The following is a 13,204-nucleotide window of genomic DNA, read 5'->3' as shown; positions in this document are numbered from 1 at the left end:
TCCGTGTTCGTTAAAAACAGAGGCTTCCTTTTATTTTCACCTACTGAACCAGTAGGAGAGGCTCCTCTCCTCACGTGTCACACTGTCCCCGCATGTCCCACCGCCCGCTTCTGAGCGCTTCCTGCCTATAGGCACCAAAGTCGAGAATGGCTCAACTTTTTGCCAAAGGAAACCACCACGCGGGAGCAAAGCCCTGGAAGAGGCTCTACCATGGACACATCCTCCTTCAGGAGCCAAAGCGCAGCCTCTTCGCACATGTTACTGGAACTCAAGCCATTAACTTCAGTGTGTAGAACCAAGGGGCTGCAGCGGAACTGAAATTAACTGGACATTGGGTAGGGACTGATGACCATGTCGGTTCTCAGAAGCTACAAACTGATGGTCTGCAAAATAAAATGTGTTGGAAACCTCTGAGTGAGATGAACATACTGTTGAGCTTTTCTTTTTTTTTCCCCCTTTAAGGTTTGGTGTGATGGCTAAATCTGAACTACTTTCAGTGTTGATCATGTCTTGAATGCTGATAGTTTCCTTGGTGGCTGGTCTACCGATAAAGTGAGCTAATCGAATGATGCTCTGAGGAAATGATTGTGGAGATTCATGTTTTATAAAGAGGAAATGCTGGGTATTTAGAGGTCCATGTAACTGAGGAGAAATAACTGGGCTTTACAGGAGTGTTTCTTAGAGTGGGTCCAAAACATACCTGTATTAGAATCACCTGGGGATGCTTGTCAGAGTCAAATTATTGGGCCCCAAACCAGGCCAACAGAATCAGAATTTTGGGGGTGTGGGACTAAGGGAATCAAATGAGCACCGTGTGTGGCCGGGCACACGAAAGTTAGAAGTAAATGTCTAAAGGAGTGTTGTGGGGGTCTGGGATGGGGTGGGCAACCAAGATGGGGAGAGCGATCTTCCTTTTACAGTATTTGTTACCAGGAGTCTTTCTTTTAAGCCTTGACCTTTTATTGACATCTGGGTCCAACAAAAGAAAAAACCAAGTATCCTGACCCTTCCTTAAAGAATCAGGTGACTGTCATGGACTATTTGAGTTCTTGGTAAAACCTACATAAAGTATGTTAAGATTTGGTGAATAGTAAATAAATAGGCAATTATTTAACTTCTTGATAGCACTTTAATACTTCACACTGAGGTATGTTCATCTTTGTATAGAGATCTATTGTCTTTAAGCCTTATGATATATTTGCATCCAAAGAACAGTTTGTTAGAAGGCATAGCACTGGTGAGGGTAGCCTTGAGAGCCTGGGCCCTGGGAAGCTCATTAATTCCTTCAGGAAACAGGAGTTCCTTGACAATGAATATTAAAGCTGGGCTTGCTGACTGCAGCCTGTTGAAGCATTTATTGTGATTTAGTCCAGAAAAAGAAACTGAAATATGGTGGAAGAGATGTGTACCATTCCTTTTAGGCTTGGTATTTTAAAATAATTTAGCATAGTTTCTAAGTTCTGCGTGTTTAATGATGAATAAATGCAACTGGTTTAAGTCATTTTGATCATAGATATGAAACCCAATTTCCCGTCTGAACTTAGCATTGCCCTTAAAGGAGTTACATCAGAATTCTAAGTTTTACAGTGCTATTCTGTAGAGATAAAAATAGCTCCAATACTCTTTATTTTTAGAAGTAATAAAGCAAGCATAGATATTGATGCTTCAGATACTTAACTATCGTGTGTGTGTTTAAGTGTATGTGTGTACTCCCTGAATTTCCACAGCTCATCATCCTTTTCCTCTAGATTAGAGAAGCTACATAGACAATATAATTTACTTTCAATGGTAATCTGTACCTTTTCTCATTAAAGATCCACAGTGAACCATGCAATTATTAAACATGCCAGGGTCCACCAGTAAAACCCACAAAGCCCTGGATCTTAAAGGAATATGGAAATAGCATTTTGTCTCTGGTTAAGTCTGTGTGGAAAGAATGGGAGTGGGTTTATTTTCAGGCCTGCAGTGAAATCGTAAGATGGGGAGTTCACAGGTTCCAGAGACATTCAAGAATTGATTGAATCCAAGTCTGCCACCTGCTGTGGGTTAGTCAGCAAACACTGGGTAAGTAGAGTTACGTGTTTCATGGTCCTTAAATATTTGATGTCCAATTCTGAATATGCAGTTGATCTTTTCAGTGGGTTCTGATGGTTTTTCTAGTCCTGTTGCTTTTAGAGGGAGTCAGTGCTTGGGAGAACTGCATATAATAAGCCTGTTAAATCTTTGTGGGAAGAAACAAAAAAGAACTTCCAGAGTATGAAATAATGGAGATGAATAAAACTAACAGAAACACCAAACAGGCAATGGAGCTCTTTAAAATGTGACATATATTAGATGTATTACTGTGCAGCTTGTTTCTTTTCACTTTATATACCCTGGACCTAATTTCCTGTCATATTTAACGATAGAAATATCCCCACTCATGTTAACCCTGATGTTGTATCCCATTGTATGGCTGCAGGATACTCAGACCTTGAAATAGAAATATTGAAGTTATTTCTTATTGTCCAGTTCACTCACTTCAGTTCCCTGAAACACTATCCTTAAAATGTTGAAAAACCTCTGTTGTCCTTCCATGCCCAAGCTAATCTGATTTGGGGATTTTTCAAGTACTGTAGCTATTTACATAGCCCTCCAGGGCAGTCTGCTAGAGTTCACTCCTGTTGCAGTCAAGTGTTAGCTCAAACACAGTGCTTTTTAAATAAATTAACAAGAAATTGCTCATGTGGCCCTGCCAAGTGGGGCGGCCAGTAGGATGATTGCTCCACCAGTTGCTGCTGAGCCCTGGGCACCCAGTGAGTCTGAGCCTCCAAGTGCAGTGTGGCATCATCTGCCTTTCTGCAGGGTGAGGATAAGCTAGCAGATTGTGAGCAACATTTTTGGAAAAAAATATTTTAGAAATATCCAGCCCCCAAGTGGCTTCTCAGATGGCTCAGTGGTGAAGAATCTCCCGTCAATGCAGGAGATGCAGGTTTGATCCCTGGGTTGGGAAGACCCTCTGGAGTAGGATATGGCAACCCACTCCAGGATTCTTGCCTGGAGAATCCCATGGACAAAGATTGGACACGACTGAGCACGCATGCACGCCAATCCCCAAGTCCTTGAATTGTTAAAAAAGAAAAATTCTGAATTTGCCATATCTTCTAAGGATCTTCCCCTCCTCTGGTTTATAGTGTTTCCTTCTGACCCACCAACATCTCTCCCCATCCCCCGTCCCCTCTGCCTGCAAATACTTCTAACAGAGTAATGCCTCAGAAGTAATGCCTCATGCAGATCCTTAAGCCCATGACAGGTCCTCACTATCTTTCTCTTTAACTAGACTTTGAACCCTCTGTTAATATGAATGGTTGCCTGCATCCCTCTCTCTCTTTCCCTGTAGATGGAGACAGCCCTGGGCAAATTCGGTACCCAAGAAGTATCTGAAGTTGCGTTGGTTCATTTATCTTCATTTCGAGGCTGATAATTACCCTAGTCCTCTTGACATTTTTCAATCCAAACAACTCCATAAGTGATAATTTTATCCATTCATCTCCCGCTGAGTTTGTACATACATGTATATATTATATCTTTTAGTTTCTAGTTCCTACTGAAAGATTAAAAACCTCTGCACCACACATTCTCTCAATTCTTCAACTTGTTTTAATTATGGCTGACTTCAGAAATGGGCTTACAGAAAATAAAGCCCAGATCTCTTTGTCTGGAATGGATTTATAGAAGTTTGTCTTATAACGGTAACACACAACTTAATTATATTTGTTGCCCTTTCAGTTTCAGTTCAGTCGCTCAGTCGTGTCTGACTGTGCGACCCCATGAACCGCAGCACGCCAGGCCTCCCTGTCCATCACCAACTCCCAGAGCCTATCCAAACTCATGTCCATTGAGTCAGTGAGGCCAACCAACCATCTCATCCTCTGTCGTCCCCTTTTCCTCCTGTCTTAAATGTTTCTCAACATCAGAGTCTTTTCAAATGAGTCAGCTCTTCGCATCAGGTGGCCAAAGTATTGGAGTTTCAATTTTAACATCAGTCCTTCCAGTGAACACTGGACTGATCTCCTTTATGATGGACGGGTTGGATCTCCTTGCAGTCCAAGGGACTCTCAAGAGTCCTCCAACACCACAGTTCAAAAGCATCAATTCTTCAGTGCTCAGCTTTCTTCACAGTCCAACTCTCACATCCATACATGACCACTGGAAAAATCATAGCCTTGACTAGATGGACCTTTGTTGGCAAAGTAATGTCTCTGCTTTTTAATATGCTGTCTAGGTTGGTCATAACTTTCCTTCCAAGGAGTAAGCATCTTTTAATTTCATGGCTGAAATCACCATCTGCAATGATTTTGGAGCCCCCAAAAATAAAGTCAGCCACCGTTTGCACTGTTTCCCCATCTATTTGCCATGAAGTGATGGGACCGGATGCCATGATCTTAGTTTTCTGAATGTTGAGCTTTAAGCCAACTTTTTCACTCTCCTCTTTCACTTTCATCAAGAGGCTGTTTAGTTCTTCACTTTCTGCCATAAGGGTGGTGTCATCTGCATATCCGAGGTTATTGATATTTCTCCCGGCAATCTTGATTCCAGCTTGTGCTTCATCCAGCCCAGCGTTTCTCAATGATGTACTCCGCATATAAGTTAAATGAGCAGGGTGACAACATACAGCCTTGACGTACTCCTTTCCCTATTTGGAACCAGTCTGTTGTTCCACGTCCAGTTCTAACTGTTGCTTCCTGACCTGCATACAGATTTCTCAAGAGGCAGATGAGGTGATCTGGTATTCCCATCTCTTTCAGAAATTTCCACGGTTTATTTTGATCCACACAGTCAAAGACTTTGGCATAGTCAATAAAGCAGAAATAGATGTTTTTCTGGAACTCTCTTGCTTTTTCGATGATCCATCGGATGTTGGCAATTTGATCTCTGTTTCCTCTGCCTTTTCTAAAACCAGCTTGAACATCTGGAAGTTCACGGTTCACGTATTGCTGAAGCCTGGCTTGGAGAATTTTGAGCATTATTTTACTAGCATGTGAGATGAATGCAATTGTGTGGTAGTTTGAGCATTCTGTGGCATTTCTTTTCTTTGGGATTGAAATGAAAACTGACCTTTTCCAGTCCTGTGGCCACTGCTGAGTTTTCCAAATTTGCTGATATATTGAGTGCAGCACTTTCACAGCATCATCTTCTAGGATTTGAAATAGCTCAACTGGGATTCCATCACCTCCACTAGCCTTGTTCATAGTGATGCCCACTTGACTTCACATTCCAGGATGTCTGGCTCTCAGGTGAGTGATCATATCATCGCAATTAACTGGGTCGTGAAGATCTTTTTTGTACAGTTCTGTGTATTCTTGCTTCCTCCTAATATCTTCTGCTTCTGTTAGGTCCCTAAACATTTCTGTCCTTTATTGAGCCCATCTTTGCATGAAATGTTCCCTTAGAATATCTAATTTTCTTGAAGAGATCTCTAGTCTTTCCCATTCTATTGTTTTCCTCTATTTCTTTGCATTGATCGCTGAGGAAGGCTTTCTTATCTCTCCTTGCTATTCTTTGGAACTCTGCATTCAAATGGGTGTATCTTTCCTTTTCTCCTTTGTTTTCGCTTCTCTTCTTTTCACAGCTATTTGTAAGGCCTCCTCAGACAGCCATTTTGCTTTCTGCATTTCTTTTTCTTGGGGATGGTCTTGATCCCTGTCTCCTGTATGCTGTCATGAACCTCTGTCCATAGTTCATCAGGCACTCTGTCATTTAGATGTAGTCCCTTAAGTTTATTTCTCACTTCCACTGTATAATCATAAGGAATTTGATTTAGGTCATACCTGAATGGTTTAGTGGTTTTGCCCACTTTCTTCAATTTAAGTCTGAATTTGGCAATAAGGAGTTCATGATCTGAGCCACAGTCTGCTCTCGGTCTTGTTTTTGCTGACTTATAGAGCTTCTCCATCTTTGGCTGCAAAGAATATAATCAATCTGATTTTGGTGTTGGCCATCTGGTGATGTACATGTGTAGAGTCTTCTCTTGTGTTGTTGGAAGAGGGTGTTTGCTATGACCAGTGTGTTCTCTTGGCAAAACTCTATTAGCCGTTGCCCTGTTTCATTCCGTACTCCAAAGCAAAATTTGCTTGTTACTCCAGGTGTTTCTTGACTTCCTACTTTTGCATTCCAGTCCCCTATAATGAAAAGGACATGTTTTTTGGGTATTAGTTCTAAAAGGTCTTGTAGGTCTTCATAGAACCATTCAACTTCAGCTTCTTCAGCATTACTGGTTGGGGCATAGACTTGGATTACCATGATATTGAATGGTTTGCCTTGGAAATGAACAGAGACCATTCTGTCATTTTTGAGCTTGCATCCAAGTACTGCATTTAGGACTCTTTTGTTGACTATGATGGGGTAGTCATCATATGAAATGGCTACTCCATTTCTTCTAAGGGATTCCTGCCAACAGTAGTAGATATAATGGTCATCTGAGTTAAATTCACCCATTCCAGTCAATTTTAGTTTGCTGATTCCTAGAATGTCGACGTTCACTCTTGCCATCTCCTGTTTGACCACTTCCAGTTTGCCTTGATTCATAGACATAACATTCCAGGTTCCTATGCAATAGAGCTTTTTACAGCATCAAACCTTGCTTCTATCACCAGTCACATCCACAACTGGGTGTTGTTTTTGCTTGGGCTCCAACTCTTCATTCTTTCTGGAGTTATTTCTCCACTGATCTCCAGTAGCATACTGGGCACCTACCGACCGGGGGAGTTCATCTTTAAGGGTCCAGTCTTTTTGTCTTTTCATACTGTTCATGAAGGGCATAGTGTGCCCTTAGAAATACCTTTATCCTGTTTTCCTTAAATTATTCCCATAAGAGAAGACCATGCTCTTCATGGGATAGAGGCAGAAAATGTAATCCAGGGCTAAAGGAATGGAAATAAGTAGTGTGTGATTATTTTTTTCTTGTTTCCTTCCTCCCTACCCTACTACCTTCACCACAAAATGCCAGAGATCAGCGGTTCTCAACAGGATGAGAGTGTTATATGTCAAAGTTACCTGGAGAGGTTTTTCCTTGGGTTTATGGCTCACCCAGGATGAGCTCATCTCTAGGTCCTTAAAATGATCACATCTGTGTGGACAAAGAATGTCACCTGCCATATCAGTAAACAAAGGGTGTTGCGGCCACCTAGTCAGCAGCTGCCCCCTGACTGTGCAGGCTGAGGGGATTCAGGGTTGAGGAGAAAACAAGATACTGGCCCGAGATAGTTAAGGTGCATATCAAGGGAATAATTTCAATGAGCCAAGACTCTTAAAAAAAAAGACTCTTGCATCTTCCTAAACAGAAGAAAAGTGCTAAATTCAGTAACTTGAGGTGTCTCATTTTTCCTTAATAAATGGTACTATTTTGATATTTCACTACCTGGAGGTTTTATTTTGTCTGTTGTCTCAAAAACTATATATCCTGGCTTCTCCTCTACCTCTTCAGAACAGTTTCTCATAGCTCTTAGAGCTGCATCCCCGGGCTCAAGTCCTCAACAAGTCCACTGAATAAAACTTAATTTTCCACTTTTAGGTTGTGCATTATTTTCTTTCAGTTGACATCCACAAAGGCCCATTCTCCATTGAGGTCACGTTTATCCTTTCAGGTGTTAGGACATGGACATATCATTTGGAGGGATGGCTTTTGTGAGGGAAGATCAGAAATTCTGTTCTGAGGTGTCTGTTAGAAATTCTAGCAATGTGAAGTAGGATATGTAGGGTCTGAAATTTACTGGAGAACCTAGGCCAGAGATAGAAGTGTGGGGATCACCAGTTTACAGAGGGAACTTAATGTCATGATGCTCAAGGAGATTACTGGGGGAACTAGAGTTTAAATGATTCTAAGAAATATCTAAGCAATGGTGTAGGTATAATTTTAAATTTGCTGAAGAACTAGATTCTTTATTTTTCAATTCAGTGAGTTTGGGAAAGAGTATAGGTGATGGTGTTGACCCTTTATATTACATACAAGTAGTATCACGTAGCATATGTCCTTCTGTGACTAGATTATTTCACTTAGCATAATACTCTCCAGATTTATTCCATGTTGTCCCCTATGGCAAGGTGTTCTTCTTTATTGAGGCTAAATAACTTGAGAAACCTGTATGCAAGTCAGGAAGCAACAGTTAGAACTGGACATGGAACAACAGACTGGTTCCAAATAAGGAAAGGAGTACGTCAAGGCTGTATGTTGTCACCCTGTTCATTTAACTTATATGCGGAGTACATCATTGAGAAACGCTGGGCTGGATGAAGCACAAGCTGGAATCAAGATTGCCGGGAGAAATATCAATAACCTCGGATATGCAGATGACACCACCCTTATGGCAGAAAGTGAAGAACTAAACAGCCTCTTGATGAAAGTGAAAGAGGAGAGTGAAAAAGTTGGCTTAAAGCTCAACATTCAGAAAACTAAGATCATGGCATCCGGTCCCATCACTTCATGGCAAATAGATGGGGAAACAGTGCAAACGGTGGCTGACTTTATTTTTGGGGGCTCCAAAATCATTGCAGATGGTGATTTCAGCCATGAAATTAAAAGACGCTTACTCCTTGGAAGGAAAGTTATGACCAACCTAGACAGCATATTAAAAAGCAGAGACATTACTTTGCCAACAAAGGTCCATCTAGTCAAGGCTATGATTTTTCCAGTGGTCATATATGGATGTGAGAGTTGGATTATAAAGAAAGCTGAGCACTGGAGAATTGATGCTTTTGAGCTGTAGTGTTGGAGAAGACACTTGAGAGTCCCTTGGACTGCAAGGAGATCCAACCCGTCCATCGTAAAGGAGATCAGTCCAGTGTTCACTGGAAGGACTGATGTTAAAATTGAAACTCCAATACTTTGGCCACCTGATGCGAAGAGCTGACTCATTTGAAAAGACTCTGATATTGAGAAACATTTGAGGCAGGAGGAAAAGGGGACGACTGAGGATGAGATGGTTGGTTGGCCTCACTGACTCAATTGACATGAGTTTGGATAGGCTCTGGGAGTTGGTGATGGACAGGGATGCCTAGTGTGCTGTGGTTCACGGGGTCACAAAGAGTCGGACACGACTGAGTGACTGAAATGAGCTGAACTTTCCATTGTATACACATACTTCATCTCTATCCATTCATCCACTGGTGGACACTTACATTTGATAGGTACAGAAAAGAGGATCTGCATCTCTCTGAAACTTTCTGAGAAAAAGTCCTGCCAGAATGTGTGTGTGTGCTTAGTCATTCAGTCGTGTCTGACTCTTTATGACCCAATGGACTGCAGCCCTCCAGGCTCCTCTGTCCATGGGGATAAGCTTATATATATATATGAGGACATGCACATATATATATATGTGCACACAAGGGACTGCTACTAAGCCATAAGAATGAAGGAAATATTGCCGTTTGCAGCAATGTGGATGTTTCTAGAGAAATCCACTTGGTTTTCACAAGTCAGACAAAGAAAGACAAATGTATGTCACTTACATGTGGACTCTAAAAGATGATACAAATGAACTTACAAAACAGAAAGACTTGACGATATAGAAAACAAACTTATGGTTACTAAGGGGGAGGGAGGATAAATTAGGAGTCTGGGAATAACCGATCACACTACTGTATATAAATAGGCAGAAATAAGTAATGTACAGCACAGAGAATTACTGAAATACTCAGTATCTTCTAATTACCTATAAGGAAAAGAATCTGAGAAAGACTATATACACATAAATGTTCATGTATAACTGAATCACTTTATTGTACATCTGAAACTTACACAACTATACTTCAATAAAAAAACAACAAAAAAGAAAAACATTGGGTAGATACAAACCAAATTGACCCATTTATTTTCCCCTCCTCCCCACAGTCCCCACATTTCACCAGGCGAGGGCAGTATGAGACACCCATTTGACCATTACCATGCCTGCAGGGAAGATACCCTGGAGGTGGGCATAGCAATCCACTCCAGCATTCCTGCCTGGAGAATGTCCCCATGGACAGAGGAGCCTGGCGGGCTACAGTCCATGGGGTCGCAAAGAGTCGGACACGACTGACCAGCTAAGCACACATGCAGAATCCGGCAGAGCTTTTTCTCAGAACGTTTCAGAGATGCAGATTCTCTTTTCTGTACCTATCAAAAGCCAGACACTTCATTTCAAACTATGATAAACATAAGTGTACCCCTTGAAAACGCTTGATGATCAGGTTGACAAATACAGGATCAGGCTCCAGCTGTGTGATGAGAAGTTTGAGGGGAATCAGATGAAGAGCTGATAAGGATAGGCCCACGGTGCTTCTGTTAAGTAAAAGAATCAAGGAGTTTTGGTAAGGAGGAATCATGGGAAAAGAATAAAGGTCTCAGGTGGAAGCCCAAGGACAGCCCTGTCTTCTTTCTGCCTCTGAGAAAACAGGCAGCAACTAGTAACTGAGTCCTGCTTCTTTCCTTGACTATGGCAGTTTCACCACATTATATAAAAGAATCATTAAGAAATGAAAACAGGTTTATGATGTGAGGCACTCTGATAGTAACTCTTTCAGATAAAGAAACAAAAAGTGAGAGGGAAAAACCCAGTGACATGGTAAGTCAGCTACCTGTAGATATGACATGGGAAAGAGATCTTATGAGAAGAATTTCTAGTTCTTACAGCCACTATGGTAACCACTATGTAAATGGTACCTCAAAAAATTAAAGTAGAACTACCATATGATTTAGCAATCCCAGTTCTAGGTATTTATCTAAATGACTTGAAATCCAGGATCTTGAAGAAATACCTACACCCCCATGTTCACTGCCGCAGTATTACAATAGCTAAGATACAGAAACAACCTAAGTGTCCATCAGTGGATGAATGGGTGGAGAAGACAGATTATGTATACACATGGAAAGTTATTTAGCCTTAGTAAAGAAGTAACCCTGGTATAGGGGACAACATGGAATAAATCTTGAGAGCATTATGTTAAGTGAAATAAGCTAGTCACAGAAGGACATATGCACTTGACTACTTGTATGTAGAATTTAAAGGGTCAACACCATGACCCATACTCTTCACCAAACTCACTGAATTGAAAAAAAGAATCCAGTTCTTCAGCAAATTTAAAATTACATCATACCATGGTTTAGACATTTCATAGAATCATCTATTTCCTAAACAACTTTAAAAACATTAACCAAACTGCCTCTAATGTTTCAGACTGGATTCCTGCTAAATTAAAGGGGACTCTTGGAAAGCACATGTTACTTCCAGCACTGAATATCTGAATTTTCATTCCTTGAGTAGATGAGTGGAAGAATCAGTTCAGTTCAGTTCAGTCACTAGATCATGTCTGCCACTTTGTGACCCCATGGACTGCAGCACACCAGGGTTCCCTGTCCATCATCAACTCCCAGAGCTTGCTCAAACTCATATCCATCGAGTCGGTGATGCCATCCAACCATCTCATCCTCTGTCATCTGCTACTCCTCCCACTTTAATTTTTGCCCAATATTAGGGTCTTTTCCAATGAGTCAGCTCTTCCCATCAGGTGGCCAAAGTATTGGAGTTTCAGCTTCAGCATCAGTCCTTTCAATGAATATTCAGGGTTGTTTTTCCTTTAGGATTGACTGGTTTGATCTTGCAGTTCAAGGGACTCTCAAGAGTCTTCTCCAACACCACAGTTCAAAAGCATCAATTCTTCGGCACTCAGCTTTCTTTATGGTCCAACTCTCACATTCGTACATGACTACTGGAAAAACCATAGCTTTGACAAGACGGACGTTCATCAGCAAAGTAATGTCTCCGCTTCTTACTATGCTGTCTAGGTTGGTCATAGCTTTTTTGGCAAGCAGCAAGCATCTTTTAATTTCATGGCTGCAGTCACCATCTACAGTGATTTTGGAGCCCCCCAAAATAGTCTCCCACTGTTTCCATTGTGTCCCCATCTGTTTGCCATGAAGTGATGGGACCAGATGTCATGATCCTAGGTTTCTGAACGTTGTGCTTTAAGCCAACTTTTTCACTCTCTTCTGTCATTTTAATCAAGAGGCTCTTCAGTTCTTCTTCACTTTCTGCCATAAAGGTGGTGTCATCTGCATATCTGACATTATTGATATTTCTCCCAGAAATCTTGATTTCAGCTTGTGCTTCATCCAGCTGGGCATTTTGCATGATGTACTCTGCATACAAGTTAAATAAGCAGGGTGACAATATATAGCCTTGATGCATTCCATTCCTGATTTGGAACCAGTCTGTTGTTCCATGTCCAGTTCTGTTTCTTCCTGACCTGCATACAGATTTCTCAAGAGGCAGATAAGGTGGTCTGGTATTCCTATCTCTTTTAGAATTTTCCACAGTTTGTTGTGATCCACACAGTTAAAGGCTTTGGCATAGTCAATAAAGCAGAAGTTGATGTTTTTCTGGAAGTCTCTTGCTTTTCCGATGATCCAACGGATGTTGGCAATTTGATCTCTGGTTTCTCTGCCTTTTCTAAATCCAGCGTGAACATCTGGATGTTCACGGTTCATGTACTGTTGAAGCCTGGCTTGGGAATTTTGAGCATGACTTTAGTAGCATGTGAGATGAGTGTAACTGTGTAGTAATTTGAACATCTTTTGGCAAAGCCTTTCTTTGGCTTGGAATGAAAACTGACCTTTGGCAGTCCTGTGGCCACTGTTGAGTTTTCCAAATTTGCTGGCATATTGAGTGCAGCACTTTCACAGCATCATCTTTTAGGATTTGAAATACCTCAACTGGAATTCCATCTCTCCATTAGCTTTGTTTGTAGTGAGGCTTCTAAGGCCCACCTGACTTCGCATTCCAGGATGTCTGGCTCTAGGTGAGTGAGCACACCATCGTGATTATCTGGGTCGTGAAGATCTTTTTTGTATAGCTCTTCTGTGTATACTTGCCACCTCTTCTTAATATCTTCTGCTTCTGTTAGGTCCATACCAGTTCTGTCCTTTATTGTGCACAACTTAGCATGAAACGTTTCCTTGATATGTCGAATTGTTTTTGAAGAGCTCTCTAGACTTTCACATTCCATTCTTTTCCTCTATTTCTTTGCAATGATCATTGAGGAAGGCTTTCTTATCTCTCCTTGCTATTCTTTGGAACTCTGCATTCAGAGTTTGGAAGGATCAGCTCTGTAGAATAAAATACGTGGAACGATGCAGTTAAGTATGTGAGTTTTGTTCTGGTTCTATTTCCGCGCGGGAGATTAGCCCCTG

This window comes from Muntiacus reevesi, chromosome 2 (genome assembly GCF_963930625.1).
Source record: "Muntiacus reevesi chromosome 2, mMunRee1.1, whole genome shotgun sequence".
Lineage (NCBI taxonomy): Eukaryota > Metazoa > Chordata > Mammalia > Artiodactyla > Cervidae > Muntiacus > Muntiacus reevesi.
Note: the sequence above shows the minus strand (reverse complement) of the source record.